This window comes from Arvicola amphibius, chromosome 9 (genome assembly GCF_903992535.2).
Source record: "Arvicola amphibius chromosome 9, mArvAmp1.2, whole genome shotgun sequence".
NCBI classification, from domain to species: domain Eukaryota; kingdom Metazoa; phylum Chordata; class Mammalia; order Rodentia; family Cricetidae; genus Arvicola; species Arvicola amphibius.
Genome location: NC_052055.2, coordinates 110,106,253 through 110,132,976, shown reverse-complemented (window position 1 = coordinate 110,132,976; position 26,724 = coordinate 110,106,253). Strand labels below are relative to the sequence as shown.

General features: G+C 46.1%; 1 protein-coding gene across 1 annotated transcript in view; it reads right to left on the bottom strand.

Annotated features, from left to right (window-relative positions):
* Positions 1–26,724, bottom strand: part of Rhobtb1 (Rho related BTB domain containing 1) — a 116,000-nt gene that overhangs the window by 66,448 nt on the left and 22,828 nt on the right.

Sequence of the window (26,724 nt, the reverse complement as noted above, 5' to 3'; positions counted from 1 at the left end):
CCTTAACCCCAAAGCAAGCAATTCTTCCGTCTTCTATTATTTTTGTGGCAGTATTAATTCATGCAATGACACCAACTAGTTTGTGTGTTTCTGTGCCTCTTTGTGATTATTACACATAGCCCTGTGCCTTAAAATGCCCTTTGCCTTCGCAATCTTGGAAGGTTAAGAGCAGGCAAGGTTAAAAGACTGTTGAAACACTCCTCACCCCTAATGGTGGTCCAAAGCCTTCTTCCCTGGGATGGAATGGGTCAAAGCCATACCCCCATTAACATTCAAATATGATCCAGGTTTCTCTGGGAGAACCTTGTTTAATATAATAATCGGCTGCTCATTCCACCTGTGGAGCAACATGCAGATGGTCTTTACAGCCGAAAAGTTCGAGTTTATCTTATGGGAACCACCAGCTCTCATAGGCGTCTAAACAATCATTGAAAATGAAACACAACACCGAGTCTCAAAGTAGAGTTTGTGAGCGAATTTAGGAGCCTGTTGATGGCTTACTATTCGCTCCTGGCAAGGGGCAAAGTCTCTGGATGCTTGAGAGTGTGTTGAGTCCCCTGTATGTGTCTTATAGCAGGCAGTCCAGCGCCTGGGGTGGAGAACCTCCAGAGCACGAAAGCCCACAGTAAGTATTCTAGAAGAGCTCAGCAGCTCCCCCTAAAAGCACAGGCCAGGGAGGCTCAAAGTCAGGATGGCTCCTCTGCTCGCTACTTTCTAGAGCGCCCCGGCTTTCTGTGCGGGTGTGTCTGCATCAACTTTCATGCACCCCCACCCCCCACCCTTGAGCGCAGTCAGCTCCAAAGGCACAGCTTGTGTGCTGACGTGCAAAGCCAAGTCAAAACCCTGTGCTTGGCGCTCCCTCCTAACTTTCTGGCTTGTCCAAGTCTAAATATTGACTTTGCTCCTCCGTTGAGTAGTTTGATACGGGATGGAAACCGCACGGCCAACAGCGGGATCGAATGATATATTTTTACACAGCCTTGCCTTCCTTCCGCTTGTTTTTTTCTTATTTGGTGGGGGGGGGTGTGGGTGGGGGGTGTGGATCTCTTCTGCACATCTTCCCCTATACCTGGCTGTTAACCCAGTAAGCTGAAGCCCACACACAAGTTCAGGTGTGTGCAAGCCCCTCACAGGCAGCGTGTACCGGTTGTCACAGCAACTCACAACCGACTCCCTAGACACAGGGCTTGGGGTGGGGGGAGGGCGGGGGCGTTGCCGTGGATCCGAACGCACCGCTCCTGGCAGTGCGAGTGCCCAGGGGATGAGAGCACCTCGTTTCTCGGGTCCCGGGTTCCCCGCCACGATCCTTCGAGGAAAAGGCGCCTTCCCGGGGGCGCGGCAGCACCCGACCTGGTGCAGCCGGCCTCCTAAGGTGCCTGTTGTACGTGTTCTCAGCAGCTACAAGTTAGGGGTGCGGCTGGGGCGGGTACCTCTTCAGCTCACGCGCCTGGGAGGGGACTGTCCCCTGCCTCCCATCAGCTCGCTCCCGCAAACGTCGCTGGGACACATGGGCCGGGGTCCCCACCTGCCACCCGCGGGGCGATCGGGAGCTGGGGCTCTGCACGCATTGGGGCTCTGCACGACACAGCCACCTACCCTGCAGCCGAGCGAGACCCGGCTCCCTCCGCCGCTCAGCAGCGGCCCCCACCGCGCGTGCTCGCGGGGACGCGGGGACCCTGCGCGCCGCGCGCCACCCGCCCGGCGTGGCACAAAGGCAGCATGGCACAGCCGCGCCGGGCTGCGTCCGCGTCCTGGCCCAGGCCACGGGGCTCTGTCGCCTCCAGCCCTGCCCTCCTCCCGCCCCCGTCCCCGGCCAGGCGGGGCACCGGGCGGAACCCTGAGCCCCGGCACGGAGCGAGCAACGCGGTGGCGGCCTCCGATCGCTCCCTCTCTCCTCCGTGACGTGAGCAGCCTTGGCGGCTATTTATAACCACACGATTGGATTTCATTCATGAAACCAGGGCCTGGTGTGTCTGAGCTGTGGGACGCGAGGTGGCGAAGGTGCCTCGGCTGCACGCACACCGGAGGGGCCTGAGCTCCGGGGTGCTTGGCCCGGACCAACCTGTGCCTGGTAGCCCCCGAGAACCCGGTCTCGGGCCAAGCGGACACCGGAGCAGGGCAGGGTGTGTGCGAGCTGTCCCCGCGCCCCCTCCCAGCAGCATCCCACCCACTCCCGAACATCCGCTGGCCCTCAGTCCCGGGCTCAGGAAAAGTAAGTTGGGCCACTAACCGGCTGGGCAGCATAGCTTTCTTCCCCCTAGGAACTGACCGGCCGCAGACTCCGAGGGAGGACATTGGCTTTTGTTTCAAAACCGAGCCCAGCTGCTGACTAAGCGCTGCGCTGGCCCAGCCTCCTCCCCTGGGCGCTGCACGTGCGGGCTGGCTCTCCCCCTCCTGGTCACCTTCCCCTCCACCGGGCTTGAGGGGTCCCTGCAGGAGGCGCGCGAGCGGGGAAGGGGGGTGAGGGTGGGGACCGCCCTGCTACTCCAGACCCCAGAAACCAGCCTCTTTATAGTTCCTTTTGTAAGAGGTTGGGGAAACTGACATCCGCCTCTTTAGGGTCGACAGGGATTCTTGGAAACCAAAGCCAGCCAGCCAGCCCTTCTCAGGGACATTCTGGACTTTGAAGCTGATTGTGAGTTCCGAGGACAGAGTCACGTCTATTTTTCATGTAGATACACAAAAACTGCCTACGTGCCTAGGGATAGCAGGCATCCTGCCATGCTAAAAAGAGGTGACCGTGGACACAACTCATTTGGCTCCTGCCCACAGGGAACTTTCAGTCTGACTTCTCTTCTGCCTGTTGGGCTCAGCTGTGTAATCCGCTCACTCTGGTCCTGCAAAAAGACAGCTGGGGGATTAGGGTGTGAATGCCTTCAGCTAGGCATGAGTTATGTTTATAAACCCTTGTAACAGCCTGAGCGCCAAGGCAGACACAAAGATGATCACTGCAACAACCTTGGCCTCTATCAGCTCTTGGGTAAGAAAGACACTGGCAAGATTTTGGGAGGGTGGGAAGGGTACATTTTAATGTAAGGGCGGTTTCTTCATGTTGTCTCCAAGTCTCCCCTAAAGAAAGGACAGCAGATAAACCTCTCTCATCTTAACACCTCCCTCCCACCTTTCAGGAAACCACCTTTGGTTTCCTTAGATGGATTTCTCTTCCTCCCTGCAAGTCCTGAATGAATTCCTGTCTCTTTGGTAATTCCCTGCCTCCCCCTTAGATTCAGAGTCTCCTGTAAGGTAACTGATCTCAGACTTGCTATGTTGCCGAGGCTGGCCTTGAACGCCTGACCCCTCTGCCTCCACCTCTCAGGCACAGTGATTGCAGGTTTGTACCACCAGCATTGCTGGGTAAATAAATGTTTTTTTTTTTTTTTTAACAAGAAAAATATAGTGTGGGCAACCTGTGTAATCTAGGCCATCCTTGATGCATTGTTGCTGGAAATGGGGTCATCAAGACCACAACCTTTTGATACTAGAAAGAGAAAGAAGGAAGGCTGGTAGAGGAGAAGTTTAAGGTGGACCCATGAAGGTAGGCAGTCATTTACCTGCCAAGGAAGAGATGTCTCTTGGTCTGTTTTAAAAGGACGCCATGTTGGAAGAATAAATAGACATTCTCTCCACGAATGTATTTCTTAGGGAAAGTTAATTGACCCTGTCGCTATGAGCAAGCATTCGACTTCATGGCGAGTCACTTCTTTTGAAGCCACCCTGGGCAGTGAGGAATGGGACAGTAACTAAGAAATGGAAAGCAGTATGTATCGCGGCCCCTGAGTGAAGTGGGGAATGGCTTAAAGTACCTCTCTTTTCTCATCAGATCAGCACAGCGGAGGAGGCCCTCCTGCTATTGCCGTCAGAACCATTTTTACAAGATGGGGTAACAGAGGCAAAGGAAATGTAAATTGTTCATGTTGTTAGTTGCTCACATTTGCGCCTGGGTCATTCAGGGCTGGCCTTATCACTAACTTTCATTGTAACATCCGGTCCTGCGCGGTGTCTCTCACTTCCTCAGTCATACATCAAAAAGATGAGTGTGGTGAGATAGCTCAGTGTAGTGCTGGCCACACGAGCATGAGAACCTGAGTTTATCTTCAGCGCACACACACAAAAGGCCCAGAGTCATGGTGCGTCCTTGTGATTTCCCACGCTGGTGAGGTGGGGGCACCTGGGGCTCACTGACGCAAAAGCCTGGCTGATTCAGCGGCCCCTAGACCCAGTGAGAGACCTTGCCTCAAAAGGGGGGAGAGGCTGCTCCTATGGAACAACCCTAAGGGTGACCTCTGAACTCCACAATAAGAGCACAGCTGTGTACCACCCATTACTCCCATCCACGTGAGCATGCGCACACATCTGCACATGTACACAAATAATCCAAAGGATAAGTGAGAATGCTTTTCTGAAGCATCAGGCCAGCGCCAAGAGTCGGAAGACACCCAGTGCTATGCCTGCTCTTGGGATTCTTCTGCCTGCCCCTCTCCTGAAATCCTAAAGCGCCATCCTTGTAAAGGTCTGGAACGGCGACTAGCCATTTTGAGATGGGCCTCATGGAGTACCTGAACCTGAGGGGAAATGACTGGAGGAAGTCCCAGGAAAATACATTGTTAGTAACTGTGACTTCAGATGCAGCAGAAGAAAAATGGTTGGAATTTTTTCCCAAGTGAGGGCGGGTATCAAAATACCACCACATCAGCCCACAGACGAACCAGCCTTTCTAGTCAAAACTACTGTTCACTTACATGATCAACACCGTTCACCACACATAACAAGAATTGGGGCCTCAGTGGAAATTAGCCAACAATTTTCTCTCCCTATATGTATTTTACACCCCAAAGTGATGTTAGAGTTTTTATGGTAGGTATTTTACCAATGCTATTGCTCCCCCACACCCCCAAATTCCCAAGCCAAAAGAACAACAACAAAAAAACTAAAACCAAACCAAAACAAAAAACTCCCCCAAAAGTAAAATAAAACACCTCCCAACAACCAACACCAACAACCAAAAACATCCTAGATCAGCCGTCTCACATGAGTGTGCTTTTGCACACACAACACAATAATAATAAATTAAAAATTTAAACACCACAATTTGCATATGTAAGTGTTATTTAATTACTAATAAAACTACTTGGTACTGACCCTTCGGCATTCATGATTCCCGTGCGACCATTAATCTTCCTCCCATTTCTAGATTTTTACCACTATGAGACATACTATTTGGCATATTAATGTGTGATATTTTTAGACTGAATTTTTCACTGCATACTCTGCCTTCGAGGTCCAGCCAGGGTGTCATCTGTATCAATAATTCATTCCATTTCATTACTGACTGAGGGTCTATTATATGGGCACACTAGGGTGTGCTCATTCACCCATGGAATGGCATTTAAGTTCTTTCAACATTTTGCTACAATGAGAAAACACTTCCATAAACATTTGTACACAAGTTTTTGCGTGGATATTTTTCTCTTTGAGATGAATGCTTAAAGAATGCCGAGTCCTGAATTAAATGCTAAATAAGCTGTCAGACTTTATTTTCAGAACAGCTGTATGTTTTGCATTCCCACCAGTAAGTGGTTGGTATCATCACGTGTGTGTGTGTGTGTGTGTGTGTGTTACACAATTACTGTTGAGAAAAGAACTCATTGTGGTTCCCATTTGCATTTCCCTAATGACTAGCACTGTCAGATATGCTGGGCAAACTGACCACACTTATCCTCTTATTGCCGAAAGAGATATTTTTGTCTTTGGTTATTTTATATAGGTGGGTTACCTTTCTTTTGTTGGATATTCTCAATTTTTATATTTTAATATCTATTTTTATGTTTAAGTATGTGTCCTTATGCACAGCTGCCTAGGGGTATGCACACATGAGTGCAGGTGCCTGCAAAAGCCAGAAGAGGGCGTCAGATCCCTGGAGCTGGAGTTGGAAGGTGATTGAGAACTGCCCACCGGTGGGTTCTGGGAGCTGAACTCCAGTCCTCTGCAAGAGATGCAGGATTCCCAGCTGCTGAGCCAACCCTCCAGCTCCGCATTGTTGAATTAAATAGAAAAATATTCTAGGGTCATAATTTTCAAATTGCAACTTAAATATGCAACCCCCCCTTTCAGGAAAACTCTATTATCAACTCAATTACAAGTGCTCAGGGCTTCTATTGCCCAAATCTTTTCCCAGTATATCCGTGGATGTGGGAAATTACTTACATAAAGTTCCCATGGAGAGGGCTTTCTCAGTTACGTCGTGTTACGTCCTCATTTTAGCGGTCTGTAACCGACAGCCAGAGGCGCCAACGCCCCTCCCTCCTGCGCAGGCGCAAATGGTCCCCTCCAGTAATCAATGCAATAGCTGTGGGCAGCTTGGACCACTGAGGCATGCGTGCAAGCTTCCACCGCCCACCCATCAGTCTGGAATGCTAGGTCTATGCCTGGTTGGCTGTATGGAAGACTGCCTGGGCAATGCGTTGCAGGTGCTAGGGAGTCATTTCAGATAAGGGTCGAAGACACTGGAGAAAGTAAGCCGGCCAATGTGCCTGCTTTTAAAGAACAGCTGCATTTGGTCAAAAGGTTTATTGAGAAACAGCTGTTGGGGGAAATTGCTGGGTTGACACAGCTGTTGTGGCAATGACCAAGAACTTTGTGGCACCTAAGACGTGAAGTGGCTGGTGGCACATGGACTAACAGGCTGCCTTCACTGAGTGGCTGACTCTAAAGAACTGCTCCCGGCTCTAGAGCCAGGGTAAGACAGGGCGCTGGATGTCATAAGCCTTTATAAGCAGCTTTATCTAAGTGACCCTGGCTGCCAGGCTTCCAGTCGTAGGGTTGATCTGAGCTGCTTCATCCACAGGCCTGGTCTTTGGTTAGTGACAAGGGACAGGGATGTGTGTCTGTGTGTTCCCATAATGCTGTGTGTGGATGGTCCAAAGAGACAATTAGCTATTGGGACCCGGTTCTGCAGATACCATTTCATCCAGTATCCAGATGTTGGAGCCAAAACACATCCACAAGTCGCTCTAGCCTGATCAACTAGGCCAGGTATTTCCCATCTTTCTGTGTCGGAGCCATTTTCCCAACTTTTGTGCGGTTGATATATCTGCCATAGGAAACAATCCTTTTTGTCTCCGGCACCATGGGAAGGTTTTGTATGAAGCTGCACTTGCTTGAATGAGAATAAAAACCCTTGGTTCCGAGCGACCCAACTGTTGAAAATGAATTGGCTGTGTTTTTCAAGTCAACCCTGCAACGTAGAGGTCCCCAGCTCTTCCTGCTCTCTGCCGTGTGTCTGGAGGACAACAGAGCTTCGCTGGTTTGTGGCAGATATAGTCAGCTACCCTGTTTCGTAAGAGCTGCAGGTGGACAGCATCAGCAGCTCTGTAGAGCTGTGTGCATTCCATCACATCCTAAGGCAGTTGGGTGGACAAACATATTTTAAAAGGTAATTGAAGAAAAAGATACAGATGAGTACTCAGGCTAAGCTAGTGGGTCTGGTCGTGGGATCTGAGTGGGTACCCACTTAAAGATCAATGTATTAAGGTTCTGTACTTTTTATTGCTTTTTTGTGGGGGGATAAAATTCACAGCACAATTTCTTTTTCTTTTTTTTTTTTTTTTTAGGTATCAGTGAATGAAACCTGTCAAGATTGAGTCCGCACATCATACTGCGGAATGCGTGGAGGGTAGCATGATCTCCTTTCTCTATGCATTGTCTTTTAGGTTTCCTGTTGGTGTTGGATGAGTTTGTTAAAATATATGATTTTGTAAGGCCGGAAGTCCTAACTACATTTTTCTTCTAGTCAAAAGTCTCTTGTGCCAAGAGAGCTCCTCCTGACTTAGCTCCGCATGCTCAAGAGGCAGAGCTGGCTGCCCTTTGTTCTGTTATGGAAGTAGAGACTAGAAAAGATCTGAGTCCCAGTATGTGTCATCAGCTTTTTAAAGTTAACAATATGGTTCTGGCTTGGAAAAAAATGTCCTGTGATGTGGGAAGCCCTTCTGTATATGTGTTGCTTTTATTGGTTAATGAATAAAAAAGCCGACTTGGCCTGTTTAAGGCAGAATAGAGCTAGGCGGGAGGGGGGAACTAAACTGTAGAGAAATGGGTTAATTTAAGATATAAGGGCTAGAATACTCAAGCTATTGGCCAAACAATTTTGCAAATAATAGAGATTTCTGTGTAATTATTTTGGGTCTGAGTGGCCGGGAACCAATAAACAGCCTCCAACAACAATTCTGCATCTGAAAAGGACATTTGTTTCAGGGACAAATTTATGTGCACATTCACTGTCAATATTGCAAAATACATTAGAGATATTCTACAGTCTTACCTAATTAAAAATAAATATCATTTCTGTGCATGGCATGTTTAAAGCTATGTTGCCCGATTGCTAGACATAATATCTGTTTATCTTCATTAGCCCCAGCACCACCACCTGTGTTACCACTACTGCCACCACTGCCAACGCTGCAGCTGCGACAGCCGCCACCACCATCACCACCACCATCACCACCACCACCAAGGAAAACAACCAAAAACAAACAAACAAACAAACAAAAAAAAAACCAAACCCTGAACAAACATTAAAAGGAACAAGGAATAAGAGATAAGAAAAGAAAAAGAAAACTACATTTTGACCATCCATTAAGTGGCCATGTAAGGCCATGTGATTTTATTCAGGGTGTGTGTGTGTGTGTGTGTGTGTGTGTGTGTGTGTAGTGTTCTGAAAGCCACAGGGATGCAGAAATGATTCCTTACTGAAGTGTTGCTAATAGCAAATGGAAGAACGCTGATGTAAAAGGTAAAGGCGTACACAGATCTACAAGTCTGAAAATGGGCCCATGAGGCCATTTAAAAGCACCGTGGATGGGGCTCAGTGGTTCAAAGCGCACAACCGCTCATGCAGAGAACCTGAGTTCAGTTCCCAGCACACACATCAGGCGACTTGCAACCACCTGTAACTCCAGCTCCACGAGTCTTTCTCTGTTATGGTGACTTCCAGCCACCCATAGAAGTGAACTGTTTTCCATGCAGAAACCAGAAAAGTAAATACGCCATACATACATGTGCACAAAAACCCTCACTTCAGAAAAACAATTCCACCCAAAGCTCATATTTGTATCATGCCTGTGCACTCAGCATCTTTAATGCATAGGTCATTTGATCTTCAGGACAGCCTTGAAGTACACTGTCTTCAACATAAGAGACTGAGAAGTGAGGTTTGCCAGAGGCCAAGTGACTTGTTTCTGTGAGAGGGAAACCATCCTGGCTAACCCCGAATTCCATGCCTGCTTGTAGGCCGTGTGTAAGCAAATATTAAGTACTTTGATAAATATCACACTGAGTTCTAAATAGTTTTCCCTTAAAATGAGTACCCAAAGAAGTGCCGTGCCCTTGAAGGACACCTAACACGGCCCGGGAAAGACTAAGCCCTGAGGCTTGTCTTCAACTGGTGCAATGCTTTTCCAACATGCTCTCAATACAAGTGTGCAGCTGCCAGTCTTCCTCCCTGGGACTTGTGAACATCAGTTTGGACAGACACCACCAGGGTCTCTCCTTAGCTCTGAGCAGATTTATGCTGACTGTTTCACAGGCCGTTTATCACTTGGTAAGTTCCCTCTCATGGGCAAGCCGTTAACTGCATCTCTCTGAGTGACAAGATCAGTTAAGCACGTCGGGATCAGCTTTGTGTTTCTTCTCTTGTGCATATGAGCCAAGGAAGCCAGGGGCCAGGACACTTCTGTCACAGGGTCAGTCTCAAGGAGCCTAGGGTTTTGAGGTGAGGCATGGAAGGTTTCCTTTCGGTTTTCATCTCTGCCCAGAGTCATTCAAACAGCACTATGGGTAGGAAAGCCAATAGTTTTCTGTCTGTCTGTCTGTCTGTCTGTCTGTCTGTCTGTCTGTCTGTCTGTCTGTCTACCTGCCTGTCTGCCTGTCTGCCTGTCTGCCTGTCTCTCTCTCTATCTGTGTGTGTGTCCTGTCTGTCTGTCTCTCTGTATCTTAGTGTTTCTGTGCCCTTGTGTACACAAGCATGCGTGTGTGTGTCTCTGTGTGTGTACATGCCTGTGGAGGTCAGAGGTCACCCTCAGGGCTCTTCTCCAGGAGCCGTCTACTTTGTCTTCTACTCTCAGTAAGACCTAGGGCTCATCCATGAGAATAGGCTAGACTGGTTGGTCAGTGAGCCCTAGGGATCTGCCCATTTCTGCTTCCCCGTGCCAGGATTGCAAACACAAGACACGATTCTCAGTCTTTTACATGGGTGATGGGTGTTGAATGTGGGTCCTTATGCTTGCAAGTACGTTAGCAACTGAACTGTCTCCAAAGATGCCATAGTTTTAAACATAGGTTGAGCATTCATAATTTGGAAATATAAAATACTCCAAATTCCATATACTTTTGAGCGCTGTCATGATATCACAGTGGGAATTTTCCTATTAGAAGACTGTTTTGTGCACAAAATCAATGAAAAAGATATATAATAGCTTCCAGTTATATGTATAAGGTTTATGAAATACAAATGCATTTCCTGTTTAGACTTGTTTTTATACCCAAGATAGCTCATTATGTCAGTATAATAAATTCTACATGCCAACAAAATTAAAAAATCTGAACGGTTTCAGATCCCAAGCATTTTTTGAATGTTATGATAAATGACAATATTCTTTTTACAGGATCCCTTAGTTGTAATTTTCTCTAATCATATATGCAGACCTTCTATTTAACAAAGCCGAGCCTGTAAAGAGAGCGTGTCCATTTGTCCTGCTGTAGCCAATGCCAACATACGTTACTCATGAAGGGGCACTTGAAGATCTGAAAACACATTTCACACAGATTAACATGCCACGAGCAAGCATGATTTTGTAATCTGTAATACCAGTTAACATTTAGTAAACACCCACTATGTGTTAGGTGTGGGGCCCAAGAATTGGACAGTCATGAACTCTTTACAGCGGCTTCATGAGAAAAAAAGCATTGAAACCCCTGTTTTATAGATGAGTGAGCTTAGATTCAGAGAGGCAAAGCCACTTTCTAGAAGTCTATAGTGCATCACAGTTTATATTTGAAGCCAGAGAGAGCCAAAGGGCTCTGATATTTATGAGGTTAAAAACTCGAAGTGCCTCACGGTCCTTGACAAGTAGCCAACACCTATTGGTCAGGTATCCCCGAATGATATTACCCCCCTGTCTTCAAGACAAAGAGGATACTTTGCGTTGAGTTCATTTCTTGCTATTTCCCGAACATAACCAGTCATCGCTCCACCTTCCCACGAGACAGGAGGAGTCTGCCGTGTTTCGCATCATGCCAACAGCACCAGACTGATCCAGAGGGAAAGGCACACAGCTGAAACAGCTTGCTCCGCCAGATGGAGTGACTATGATGTCCAATTTAACTATAATGGGCAACATGGGTGAGGTAGGGACTTGGACTTCCAGAGATTATGTCAGTTACCCTTCCTTATTCAAATAAAGAACATCTCTTGTTCTTTAACTATCCATATTTATCTGGTGGGAGAGCCAGCTATACAAATGTGTGATGACCACGGGCTTACAAGTGACATCTCTTCCTATTCTGTGCCAATACAATGTCCTTGCTAAAGACACCGACTCATATTTTTTCCTCCGAGTTTCTTGGAACCAGAATAGCTAAAGATATTTGTATAAATGTATAAATGAGACAAACCAAAGTCAGTGTTCAACTTACTTTTGTTTTGGGAGCGGTTTTCAACTCTTGAATCCAAAAAAGTTTCTATTGCTCATAATATCAAAGTAATTCAACACACACACACACACACACACACACACACACACACACACACGGTGATTTTAAAGACTCTTGCTTTGAAAGAAAGGGACCTATACAACTGTTATTATTATTAATTATTATTATTATTATCATTTTATTAGATTTTTTCAAGACAGGATTTCTCTGTGTAGCCTTGGTGGTCCTGGTACTTGCTCTATAGACCAGTCTGGCCTCGAACTCACAGAGATCCACTTGCCTCTGCCTCCCTGAGTGCTGGGAATAAAGGAGTGTGCCACCACTGCCTGGTTACTGTTGTGGCCACTGTTGTTCTTCTAAGTGTGGTTTGTGCTGTGTGATTACTTCTGGGTTTTATGTATTGATGTGGCTGTCTATTTTCAGTAGACAAATGAGGTGGCCCCTATCCTGCATAAGATCTTATAAAGAGACAGACATGGGTAGATGAAATACACTCTGGAATTCTCTTGAAATGTGTCCTCTTCCCTTCTCTACATTAATGAGGGGCCAAGGGTCTGACAGATGGAAGGCTTTGCTAAGAGAAACATTGTTTCCTTCAATTTAGTGTGTTCTGTTCTAGTTCCCTATTATCATTATTTTGAAAAGCTAGTCTTTTCATCCTATTCAATCTAGTGAGGAACAGAGATAGGGCGTGGTGGGACCTGACCCTTGGGGCTGCACACAGCTGATGATATGTATCTAGACTGTTTGGGGTGCCCTGTGGGAGAACTCTCTTGGTTGCACCTGTCACTAGCCAGGACACAGTTAACTCACCAGCCAAATGAAAGGGCTCAGACTTCAGAAGAGTTTATGACTGAGAAGCATTCCAGAGCATGCTACTTTCCTTCTAAAATAACTCTAGAAAGATGGGAGAGGGAGTGGTTTCTAAAGCGTTTCTCATCCACCACGTAAAACGTAAGCTATGCGTCCAACAAGGACTGAAAGTAGTCTTCCAGATACTCATTTCTAAACCAAGATGAACTTTCATTAGTGACTTCTAAGTGGCTCACTTGACTTGAGTTTAGGGCTCCCAAATAAAGGAAGAAGACCCTCAATTATATTCAAATATTCCATTTAGTATTTAGCATATGTAGTAAAGATTATTCACTGTTTATATCAGTGGGGTTCTTTTTTGTGTGGGAATATGGAAACGTTTGAATAGAAAGGGCAAATAAAGAGGAAAGAACAGCTGGGTGGCAGTGGTGCAAGCCTTTAATTCCAGCCCTCGGGAGGCAAAGGCAGGAGGACCTCTGTGAGTTTGAGGCCAGCCTGGTCTTCAGAGCAACTTTCAGGACAGACACCAAAGCTATACAGAAAAACCCTTTCTCAAAAAACTAGAAAACAAACAAACAAACAAAACAATTGGGATGGAAGGAAAGTGGATAAAATCCACTTTTTGAATTATCTAAATAATTTAGCACTGTCCAGCAGGTATGATAGTCTAGTGAAGTAGCAATTCCCAAAGTTTACTAGACCTGCTAAGTGAGTGACAACTTACAATGGGCACTAACCCCGTAGCTTCTGAGCACCCAGCCAGCTCAGGAAGTATAATTCTCATTTGATCTTTTTCTTAAAGTTTCATTTCTCATGGCAGGACTTTTTGGGGGCATTTACGTGTGAACTTACACATCATGCATTTATTCTAGGGCAATAGCATGTGTTGAGCCACCCACACATATCCACAGGGGCGTCTCTGTGGTTAAAATCTACCGTTGATCTAGAATGTTCAGCTGAGCAGACTGTGAACGTCAGAGTAAACCACATAAGAAAACTGCCCAGCATGGGCCAGTCACTTGACACATGTAGCAAGGATGGCTCCTTCTGATTGGAGAAACATATGGGTCACTGTGGTCAATTATTCAAGGAGTGGCTGTCCTAGGTTACTCCATACCCCAGATAATTGCCAGATCTCCTTACATAGCAGAAATACTTCTCCGTGTGGCTGCATGCCTGCGGAGGCCAGAGGTTGACATTAGGTCTCTTCCTCAGTTATTCTCTGTCTACCTTGTTTTTTGAGACAGGTCTCCCATTGGGCCCACAGCTCATTGATGAGTTTACACTGGCTGACCAGCAAGCACCGAAGCTCCTCCCCTCTTCAGAGGAGGCTGGCCTGCTGCAGTGCACGGCTTTTACGTGATGCTGAGAACCGCAACTCATCCTTCATGTTGGCATGTTAAGAAAATAATCTATGGAGACATCTCCCCAGCCTCCTTCTGCAAGGCTTGCTTTGAAGATTGTACTTAAATTCAGAGGTATCACTTACACATCTAAAATACAATGAACACACACACATTAGATAATGTGATACTCGAATCACTCTTGATAAAATCTGACCAGGTTATCACAAACACAAGCTCACAGATCTTAACCAAATGTTAGCAAACAAAATGCACAATCCATGTAAGAGTATATCCAGAGCAAGGGTTGCTGAACAGTGCGAGACTGAGCCAGCTTTCTAGTAATGGTACTGCGGGCTGCCCAGTGGGTAAAAATGCTTGCTATACAACCTGATGGCATAAGTTCAACTCTTGGAACTCAGTGGAAGGCAAATATGAGTCCTGAAGGTGGCACAGACACACAGCATGATCCTTCTCCCTCGCTTATGTACCCACATGGGCATGTGCTCAAACACACAATTGTTAATAAATGCCACTGGAAAAACCCGATGATGTGGGTGCTTACTGCAGTAGGACGTATGTACGGTTGGAAGGCTGTGAGGGCAGCATGACTCCTTCTCGAACGCCTAGAAGGCAAAACCACTGCCTAAGTTGAGGAGGAAACCACAAGGCCACCCCAGGACGTCTCCACCAGCAGCGGATGAAGCTCATCACCCACCCTTGCTTCACACGATGCTTTAAAGCAGGGGGAAGGCAATGACAGAACTGTGCTCTGCAGAGTGGAGGGCTGCCTACAGCCCAGGCGCAGCCCTTGCTTTCGGAATGGATACTTAACATTTGATGGCATTCTTGGTTTTTGTTTTTGTTTTTCCCGAGTCAGGATCTCACAGATCCAAGACTAAAACTCGAGCTCTCTATGTGGCCAAAGATGGCCTTGAACTTCTCACCCTCCAGCGTTCAGCCTCTGAGTGCTGTATATCGTATGGTATTCCTGGGGGAATTTTTTCCCCCCGAGTGATATGGGAGAAGGCAAAACTCACATCAGAGGAATGATGCCAAATGGTGGTTGCCAAGTAAGCAATGTTCACTCAGGATCACTTCAAATGCTATGCAGTGAGCAAGGACGCAGACAGTGAGCGATTACTATATAACCACCGAACACGGCACAGGTAGCTGGGCAAAGGGATATTGCGGGCGTGTCTCTCAGCCTGGGTTCTAAACGCTGAAACAAAATGGACACAAACAAATGAAAGTCCGAGTAGCTCAGGCCTAAAGTGTGTCTCACAGCGGTCAGCAGGGGGATGCGCCACACTCACGCGCTGATAGTGTCCCTACGGCTTTGCAGCCATGCACTTTGGAGAGATAGTCTACCTGTCTTGGCTTATTTTGAATATCTGTCAAATAAATGAATTAAAATGGCAATTGCTATCTATTTAAATATATGCATCCAGTATTCGTTCATCCATCCACCCATCAATCCACCCATCAATCATCCCTCTGTCCTATCTGTCCATCCATCCATCAATCTATTATACATCCATCTTTGCACCATCTAGTATTCCTTGAGTTATCCATCCATCCGCCAGTATTCATCCACTGGTTTCATAAAATGGTAACAGCCTTACAATGCTAAAATCTCCCTCTTTCTTCAACTTTGTATCCAATGCTGGCCTCAGGGTCTCTATGTAACTGAGGATGGCCTTGAACTCCAATCCTCTTACCTCCCCAGTAGGATTAGGAACACGTCGGTACTTGAATCCAGTCCTAGCTCTATCCTCTGCCACCAATGCGCTCTGCCTCAGTTTCCACACTTGTGCGACGGAAAGAAACTTCAGAGTGTTTCTTGGAAGATTAAACAAGTCTCCACACATAAAAAAAATTAACATACTCCCTACACATCTTGAACGCTCATTATAGGTAGATGCGTTAATGATCTCAAAAATTAGCTGTTAGGCTACAAAATGCTGCGCCAATAAAACAGAGACGAGAAAAAAACCCAATTTGTTCTGATGTGGGGGCAGTTGGTAGGCGTGGAAAGGTGTGGAAAGTTTTGAAATTTCTCATCTCACAGAACCCTCTCAGGTGGCACTGCAAGAAGCCTGCTAATTTTAGCAAGAAGCAAATCAGAAGGGCAGACATTCTTGTGAGATTTAATCTTGGTAATAAACCCATGATTTCGTTACCACATGTAAAGGGAGATGCCGGCGTTTCTTAAGTGTCAGAAGTAGCAAGTAAGAATTAAATGATGCTTCCTTAGACTTCCTGCAGATGCAACCGATGTGGCAACTAGAAACCCTATTGATTGTGCTGGGAATTCAATCAAACGGCATGTTTACATGAGTCACACCAAAGGAGTCTGACTGCAGTCAGATGTGGTTTTGGCCCGGTGTAAATCAGAGTCTCATAGGGACAAAACTGAATGATGGGTTTCCTCTCAAAAGCGATGTTCACAGCCTCCCCTTGAGAGTTTGGACTCTGGAGTTGGACTGAGCATTGTAATAGAAATGACCAGAGAAGCCGGGTGTAGCGACGTGTGTCTTTAATTCCAGGGCAGTAGAGGCAAGCAGGTCTTTGTGAATTTGAGTCCAGCCTGGTCTATCTACAGAGTGAATTCCAGGATACCAGGGCTACACTACAGAGAGAAGCTGTGGAAAGAAAGAAAGGAAGAAAGAAAGAAAGAAAGAAAGAAAGAAGAAAGGAAGGAAGGAAGGAAGGAAGGAAGGAAGGAAGAAAGAAAGAAAGAAAGAAAGAAAGAAAGAAAGAAAAGGCTCAGAGTGGGGTTTGAATTATATTCCTCTTGGATCACAGTCTCACTGCGTACCCCAAATTTTCTTATTTCTATGAAACTACATACAGTTCATCACAATTTGTGTTAGAGTTAACTGGTGTCTTCTGTAGTCATTTGCTCACCACCCCCTTTGATGCCAGTGGGTGGCATCCCTTGGCTGCTACTCCTTGGTTTCTGCTGCTAATATCTGTTGTCCCACCAGGAAGTTTCTCCACTACCATTCTGGCCAGTAAGGAAGGCAGTCACTGGCGAACCCGTTCTGTATATAGTGCTCCCTTAACTCCACAATGACTTGGGGTTTGGGAGGTGGGTAGGGTTGCCACCACTGTCAGGTCTCCTGAACCACTTGAATTACCCAAACTCTCTTTGTTCCCCCCAAAAAGCATATATGAGGCTGTTATTTGCCAAGAGACCTGGGACTTCTGGGGTGACTGCAGTCGGTTCAGTAGGATCAGAAAGTGGAGAATATGCAAATGACTTTCAGAATAGAGAGGCTTCAACTTTAGCAGAAAGAGGTGAGAAGCTTCGCCTTCAATAAAACGGCATACTGAGACAGTAGCCATCACAGAAATGCCTCCTGGGGCTTAAAAGGAAGCCACCCGGAGGAGGGAAGTCCAGAGCATAATGATGGCGTTAGAACGAGTTTTCTGGGACTCTACTCACCTGCATGGGAAGGGCTCCACCCTTAGGAGCTGTGTAACTTCAGATGTCTTAGCAAGGTTCTCTGAGGCTCCACTCTCTCCTCTACAAAAGTCAATCTCTACTAGCTATGCATTGGGCTCGCTGCCTGGCACACGACAAGGGCACCATTGGGAACATTTACACTACCATATAAACGATGTAGCGGGCTGCTCCATGTAATAAAGCTCACACAATGGTGTCATCAGTAGATCTCATCCAGACCTGGGTCCAGAGTGAGAAAGTTTGCCTGCGAAACCAACTTTGCAGCTTTCGGTTCTGTGGTCCTTGGAAACTTGCCCAAGCCCTTGAATTCTGAAAGACGGACATCATGACACCCATCTGGTTCAAACACTTTGTATTTGGTGAGAAAATTCCATACAGTATGAGCTTTAAGCAGGATGGGTCACTCTTGTGTTTAATATCTTCTTGCAACATTATTAAATGCAATGAACACAAGCAATGCTCTTTAAGAAACTGCCCTCATTCACGCCGCTTTTGGATGAACTATTGTGGAGACAATTAAAATGAGACATAAGGAAGAAAATTAACCTGCAGCCAGGTTACAAAGCTACCATGAGGGCAGTGGCCTGGAACACTTTGTTGGGATGGGATTTAAAGGGACCTACTTCTCTGGTGATGTCCAGTCTGACCCTTCCCAGCTGAAAAAGAGACACTGTCCTAGTCCATATTCCAAAGGACTGGAACATGCACCATGATGATGTTGTGGCCGAGGAGACAGGAGCGATGGCTTTATGGCAGCCACTTGGTGTCACAAGTATAACACAGTCAACTTACTGACTAACGTCTTCATCAGCTTGTCTATAGCAACTAAGCCCTTTCTCCCTGCAGGAGTTCTCTCCCCGCTCCCTCAGTGTGTGTGGCGGGTCCCACATGCATGGGGATATCTGTGGAGGCCAGAGGAGGGCATCAGATTCCCTGGCGCTGGAGTCACAGGTGGATGTGAATTGTCTTAGCCTAGATTTTATACAAAACACTTCCTTTTATATTTAAGATGTAATATCCCCACTTCAGGAAGAATCAAATTGTACAGTGTTATTCCCCCCCCCCCCCCTATAAAAAATAAATGTGACCCCTGCTGGAGAGATGGCTCAGCAGTTAAGAGCACTGGATGCTCTTGCAGAGGACCTGAGCTGAGTTCTTAGCACCCACACCAGCCAGCTAAAAATCATCTTTACCTCCAGCTTCAGGTGATGCAACTCCCTCTTCTAGCCTCCGAGGACTCCTAATACATACACACATGAATACTCATGTGCACACACACACACAAATAATAAAATAGATCTTAAATAAATGGTCTGGGCCTTTTCATGTTCTAACTTTCCATCTAGAGAAGTTTCCATCCTAGAAGTATTTAAGGGCTTCTCTGGTGGTCTTTAGACAGTGCACCACTATCTGGACTGGCCAATTTAGGGCAAGTAGAATTTCATTTTTAAATAGTATGGTTGCTGGGTGTTTCAATTCAGACCTATGACTTCAGCTCTTGGGTTTCTGGGTTATGGGGAACTGCCCTAAGCGCCAGTCTGGACTCCATAGGAAGTTACAGACTACTCTGGGCTAGAGACGAAGGCCTTGTGTCAGAACAAAACAAAACAATGAACACAAAGCAAAACAGAACCAAGCTATGGTTCCACTTCTCCCTTTTAGCCTCTTCCCCAGTCAGGCTTGTCCTGAGTATCACACTGTCTATGTTGTGATTCTGTTTGACTCCTCAGAGTCAGTGCCACTTAAAATGGTCACCAGTTCCAAGGGACTAGGGCTCGTCATTCCTAGCCTAGCTCTAGACCATCACAAACACTTACCAGTCAGACTGTTTAATTGTGATCATTTCCTAGCACACATATAAATATCTGGCTGTTGCAGGGATGGCAGTCAGGAACACGGTGGCTGAATGCTCCCAGGTAATTTCCCACACATGCAATATCTAGCCGTACATGTGACAAGCTGCACAGACAGTCCATCATGTGGGGACAGGACACACCATTGGATTTGAGGAAAGACCATGGCAAGAACATCCTTGGAGCCACTCACTGCTGTGTGGGGAGATGGCTTTCCTTAACCTGCATTCCATATAGAAACCCACCTGGCTCAACCAAAAGGGACCAAGTCATAGTTCTGACACTTTGTGTCCCTTCCTTGTGGTTCCCATCTTGCCCTTAATTTCACAACATGAAAGAGAATAAAGAAGTCTAATCGGCAAATGACATGAATACATCAAGAGAGATCCCGGAAGACAGATCCACAGGGATTTAGAAGCTCTGGCGGTAACCTTGCTGAAAGGTGCTGGCTTTTAAGAGTTGCTCTCTTTGCATAAAAACATCTCTGAGCACAATGAAATATTTAAAGGGCAACATTAGCTAAGAAAGACCTCAACATTCAAAAAGCGCACATTCAGGTCCTCGTTCCCTTGTATGGGATGCACCCAGTGCTGGCTCGCTACCACCTTCTCTGCACAAAGCCCTGTGTCCTCCCAGGACAGGAAGACTATATCAGAGCTGTGTCTCTCCAGACGAAATCCAAGCTTATAAAAGGAATGTTTTTAAAATTAACATTGCTACTATGATCTCCACATTGAATGGTCATCCTTCCTATATCAAATCATTCTGCTCCCCTTTCTCGATTGTAAGTCACCTAAAGTACTTTTTCATACACCATACGAAATGTGCCTAGCTAACCAGTTCTTAGACACTTGCTAACTAACTTCGGAGTGAGTGTATGAATGAATAGATTTTTGGTCATACCTGGGGATGGTTCTGATTTCTCCATAAAAGGCAGAGGCTTTGAGTTCACACATCCTGTTACCTTTCTCAGCTACTTCACACCATGTCTGTTCTCTACATGCACAAAACCCATAGGGACAGAATGGCCTACGCCTGTGGTTCTCAACCTTCCTAATGTTGTGACCCTTTAATACAGTTCCTCACGTTGTGGTGATGCCCCAACCATAACATTATTTTTTTTGTTGCTACCTTGTAACTGTAATTTTGCCACGGTTATGAGCTGTAATGTAAATGCCTCTGCTTTCCGTGGTCTTAGGGGCACCGGGAAAGGCTTGAAAACCACTGACCTAGGTTACGTGTGTGCTGGTCCTATACAGAAAAAAAGAGTGTAAATATAGAACTCCTTTCCAAACTCTGTACTATGAGCTCACCATATTGTTTTCTACCGTTTAATGGTTTTCCTAGGTAGACACTAATATAGAAATAAACACATCACTGACAACTTGATTCGAGGAGGCAGATTGGCGCCAAAGATTTTTTTTTTTTTTTTTTTTTTTTTTGGTCCTGGCCTGTGTTTTGGGCCACTGCTGCCCTCTAGAGGACATGTGAGAAATGAGTCAAGTTTCTGGCAAATCGTTTCATTGTGTTCAGCTTTTATGAAGGAAGACAATTAAAAACTAATCAAAATAGATTCGTGGATATCTAGCCGAACCACCCAGAGTAAAATCCCTCGGGCCACATGCGTTTCCAGGGCCACCTAACTGAGACTGACTCCTTCGGATAAAATGCTCTTTGTCCTGCCAAGCCTCCTTCTCCTGCAGCCTTTCCAGCCTGTTGTTTCTTGCCCTGCTAGGAACAGCTGTGTGCTATGACTAATGCGTTAGTCATTGTTTATATTTTCAGCTCTTAGCTTCCAGGGCCGCAGAAACCAGAAACCCCAGCTCCTTCCCACTTTATGAAGTCAGCTCGTTCAGAGGAAACTATGCAAACATTTCCCCAGTTGCCAAATAGATACTTATTTCTGGGCAAGAAGCTTTACTAATTTCACGCACAGGGAAAACATCAACTCAGGATTTGTTTTTTTTTTTTTTTTTTACACAGCGCATGCAATTTCAACTTTTGGTTTTTTTTGGTAAAACACTTGGGAAACTAGGAATACATTCTGCTCCTTCCTTTAAATCTTTTTATCATCTCTCTATATAGTGTATATCTATCTCTCTATATTTACATGTATGAGTGTTTTGTCTCTATGTGTGTCCATGCCACTTCCATGCCTGGTGCCCTCAGAGATCAGGAGAGGGCATTGGATCCCTGGAACTGGAGTCACAGATGTTTGTGACTTGCCACGTGGGTGCTGGAAACAGAACCAGGGTCTTCTGGAAGAGGAACAGCTGCTCGTAATGGCTAAGCTGTCTCTCCAGTTCCTACCCCCATAAATCTTTGTGGAGGGTTTAAATCATTTACACAATGAAACTTGCATTTTTGTGGGATAATTTCAGAACTTCAGGAAAAGCAAGCTACTCACAGGGCACCTCCTTGCCCATCCACTTAGCATTTATTGAGCTTGTCATTGCCCAATTGACACCATGTTAAGGATGCCAGGTGTACAGGAAACTCCAAGCATTCAGGAGAAAGAAGGTGCCATTTAGGATGTTTGGAATTTTGTTCTTTAATCTGATGTGAAAGCGATGAGTATATTAAACAGAAACCACACTTTTTTTGAACCTTGGTGGTCTTCTGGGCTAGCAACATTCAGTATGTCATTCTTTTACAATGGCAGACATTGATGGCGAGGAGCCCAATTGGCTCTGAGGTCATGGAGGTCAAGCACCATGCCGCACAGTACTGAGTTGCGAAGCTGTGAGATGCATGCGTGTGTGCATATGCACGTGTGCCCGTGGAAGACAGGGTTCAACATTCAGTGTTTTCCACCATTGGTCTCTGTTGTGGGAGCTCAATCCGTTTGCCAGTGATATTGGGGAGTGACTTGCTGTGGGCATGGTTTTCTCTGGAGATATGAGATAAAACGGAGGAGAAGGGCTGCTCTCTCTCTCAGGTGGTCTGAGCTGGAGTAAGCCTGGGTTTGTTCCTCGTTGTTGGGAGAGCAACTGAACAGAAGTAGTTGGATCGCAGTGTCTACCTGGTTCTGTATTTGTGAGTTTGTTTTCCCATTGCATCCTTTAAGAAATTGTTAAATAGACTTTTGTGGGTTCACACTTCAGGACTCCACTTTATTTTTTGAGACAGGGTCTCTCATTGAATGTGGAGTTCACTGAGCTAGGCTGCTTGGCCATGAAGCCCTAGGGTTTTACCAGTCCCCAGCTCCCCAGCTGTGGGATTACCAGCACTGCTGTCACACCTGGGTTTTATGTAGGTGTCAGGGATTGAACTCCGGTCCCCACACACTAGTGCCAAGCATTTTACTGACTTAGTCATTTCCCTTGCAAAACCAAATTCCAGCAGTATAAATAACTCAATGTCCAGCTGTCTGGGATTCACTCACGATCTTCTGGGCTCCTCCAAGGGGCCTGGCTCGCTTCTCTGACTGTACTCTCTGTGACACACACAGCTGTCATTTAGGCTTCTGCTGGCTCTACCGCAACACTTCAGCCATTCTTGGTGGTCATCCCATGGTACTGGTATCTCCAAATTACCAGAGTCTTCTGCTGTAACCGGGCTGGACTTTCACCAATAGCCTCTCCTAGGCAACTTCTCTGCATGACCCCTTCAATTCTGGGCCTTCAATTGCCACTGTGGCTGCACCTTCACCAATGGCCTCTCCTGGCCTTTGCACAGGGCTAAGCCTCAGCTGCTCTGCAAGAACTCTTCATGCCTCCAAAACCAGCACTTCCTGGGAGACTCTTCTGCTAAGTCCTGCTGCCAGCCCAAGTCCTGCCTTGGCCCGCTCTGGAACACAGCTTTGTGTGCTGACTCTGAGGAAAGACTTTCCAGAAGACTTCAGCCCAGTGACTCTGGTCTCTTCTTAATCACAGCTGAAGCTTCAGTCCCAGGTGGGCAGCACCCATTGTTCCCACAAAGCAAAGGTTTCGCTGTAGGGGTTCTGGTCTCTTGTTAATCGCAGCTACTCTGTAGCTCTAGCTCTCCAGAGCCACAGATTTCTCACACAAAAGGCCCCGTAGAATCTTTGTTTTTCTCTGAAACCTCACGGGCCAGGCCCGCATCTCCAGCACCTCTCGCAACAGTCTCATCTTCCGGGCTCCCACAGAACCGCCCACTGAGCTCTCAACGCTCAATGGCTTTTCTAGTCCAAAGTTCCAAAGTCCTTGCACAGTCCTCCCCCAAACAACATGGTTGGGCCTGCTGCAGAAATCCCCCACTATCCTGGCACCAGCTTGTCTCAGGTAGGGTTTCGATTGCTGTGATGAAACACCATGAACCTTTCCTAAAGAAACTTGGGAAGGAAAGGGTTTATTCATCTTACACTTCCACATCACAGTTCCTTATCAAAGGAACTCAGTGCATGAACCAGGATGCAGAGGCCATGGAGGGGAGCTGTTTCCCTGGGTTGCTCCCCATGGCTTACTCAGCCTGCCTCTTTTAGAATCCAGGACCACCTGCCCATGGATGGCACCACCCACAATGGGCTGGGCCTTCCCCACCAATCACTAATTAGGAAAATGTCCTACAGGCTTGCCTACAGCCTGATCTCACAGAGACTTTCTCAATTGAAGCACCCTCCTCTCAGATGACTCTAGCTTGTGTCAAGCTGCCATGAAACTAGCCAGTACAATAGCCCAGCACTGTTTTCTTTTAAAGATTTTATTTATGTGTGTAACTGCTTTTGCCTGTATGCATGTCTGTGTATCACACACATGTTTGGTGATGACAGAGACCAGGAGAGGCATCAACTCCCCTAGAACTGAGTTAGAGATGTTTGTGAGCCACTGTGTTGGTGCTGGGAACCGAACCTGGGTCCTCTAGAAGATCAACAAGGGCTCTTAGCCCCTGAGCCATTATTGCTCTACTCCTAGATGAGTCAGCATTTTATAAGCCAGAGTGTGGTAGACTGGAAACCAAAAGTATCTATTTATATTGTTGTAATTATATTCCTTCCAGTTTACGGACCTAGCATAATGCTAGGTGGTCAACAAATATGTGAAAAATTATTAACTCTTCATGGGTAGTGTATCCTTCGCTTTCATTTTAGTGTCTCGACTGCTTGAGACATTGTTTGGCACAAAATATGCTTTCTTTCTTTCTTTGTTTAAATATATGTGTTTGTGTTTGACTCTGTGTGAGTTTATGCACACCACAGGTGTGCAGGAGCCAGACGAGGGTGTTGGATTCCCCTGGAGTAAGAGTTGCAGGCAGTTGTGAGCCACCTGACATGGATGTGCAGGGAACCAAGCCCAGATTCTCTGCAAGGGCAGCAAATGCCCTTAACTGCCAAGCACATCGCGGCCTGGACAAAATGATTTTCTACTAAGATGTGGGGGATGGAACCGACGGCAGCATGCAGGGTGCATCCTCTACCGGTGAGCCCCACTCAGCACCCCATTCTTCACAGTATATTCCAGGGGCGCAAGAGAGTGACGGGACAAGCATTTTGATGACCAGCTCTAGCTATTGATTCCAGAGCTGGTTTTCAGCTAAACGCGGGCTTTCTGAGTGCCCAGCAACCTGTCATTGGCAATTTCCTCCGCTGAAAACGTGAGCAAATAAAAAGAGGAATTGCTATTTTAAAGAGAAAGTCAAATTCCCACCCCTGGGGTGAGAAGTAGTTGGCCACACAGAAGAAACGGGAATTTTAAAGAACACTAAACATGTTTTTTTTTTTTTTTTTTTTTTTTTTTTTTTCCTTTTGAGACAGTGATGAGATATATATCTGGAAAAAAAATATCAAACAAATATGACAGATTTCTGAGAACAGATTTTTTGAAAGTTCAGAGAACAGACTAGAGGATTCTACAGTGCAGAATGTGAAAAAGAAAATGCCTGAAAAAGATAGAGAAGTTGGCAAAAATTCCAAACATCCTTAAAAAAAAAAATCAACCTTTTAGCTTTTTCTGGTGTTAACATTGATCGTGTTTAAACTTTCTCTGTTTAAGTTGTGTGTCAAGTGACTTAAGATTTATATCTATTTTATTGACTTTATTTATCTATCTAATTATTTGTTTATTGTGTGTTGGGGGACACACATAGGCCGCTATGCACACACAGGGGTCAGAGGGAAACTGCAGAAGTTGGCTTATCCTTTTGATTTATGCAGATTCTGGGGATCAAATCAGATCTTCAGGCTTGGCAGAAAGACCCTCTGCTGGCTGAGCCATCCTGCCATTCTACCCAGTGATTGTTTTCTTTTCAGTAGATCAGGGTAATTCTGAACATAAGGTAAACACCCAAACAAAGGGGGACCGTCAACGGGTTCTGTCCTGATTTCACGCAGGAGTCTCCAGTGAAAGAGAGGGAGGTGAAGCCGCCCTTGTCAGGGCTTCCGGGCTTCTTCGCTGTGTGTGGGCGTCCCCGTTTTCCACTCTATTTTCACTTAATGGTGGGAACATCTGCTTATTGAGAAAGTTCTGTGTATCAACATCATCTAGGCACAAACAGGTACCTATCCTTGGTTCTAAATGATATTGTAGTGGCAATAATGAAGTGGATAATAAGGACGCTTTTTAGAAAAAAAAATCAAGCAGGGTCCTGGGCAAAAGAGTGAAGCAGTGTGGTTGGTTCAGACAGGGTGATGAGCGCAGCCCCCAAGGGGATGTAGGGGTCTTAACTAGGGGCTCCCACAGCGTGGATGGGTTTTATGAAAATATACAAGTGCGATGGTCCAGGCTAGGCAGAAACTAAAATAAACTTCTGCGTGATGATTGGGGGCCAATTAGAAATAAAATATCTCTGAGCTCTCTGTCTGTCTCTCTCTATATGTATATGCTTGCTTGTGTTCGTTCTTGCTTCTTAAGGTCCAAGAAAGCAACTTGGTCTGAAAGAGAGGCACCTCCACCACAGTGATAGTGAAGCCTTAACAAGAAGGTTCAGCCGGGCAATGGTGGCGCACAGCTTTAATCCCGGCACTTGGGAGGCAGAAGCAGGTGGATCTTTGTGAGTTCGAGGCCAGCCTGGTCTACATAGTAAGTTCCAGGACAGCCAGGGCTACCCAGAGAATTCCTGTCTCAGAAACAAAACAAAACAAATAAACAAACAAAAAAACAAAACAAGAAAGAGCCCAGAACCAAGGGTGTCAGGTGTCCGTATTTGTGTCAAGGCCAAAGATGTTTGGCTTGAGAATGATAGGGAAGAAGACTAAGATGAGTAAGGAGAGTGTGGAGGACAGCCTCCGTGCTCCCTGCCTTCAGGATCCAACTGGTGGGAGCTAGGAGGACAGCTTCCGTGCTCCCTGTCTTCAGGATCTGGTTGGTGGGAACTTGCTCCCTGTGGGTATACAGTCTCCAAATGACTTCAACCCTGGAACAAACAGTTATTTTGAAGAATCTCTGTTGATGACCAGGCTTTTATTGAGTGTGAGTTGTGGCCATCAAAACTTTCTCTGAATCGTCAAAAGTAACTCCAGTGAAATCCCCCTGTTTTCTGCCTTCAATTTTCAAAGAATTCTCCTGAAGTCTTTGGGTTCATTGAAAAGAGGTAAGAATCTAAGCTAATTTGGCCCTGCAGAGGGTTTCTATTCTTTGGA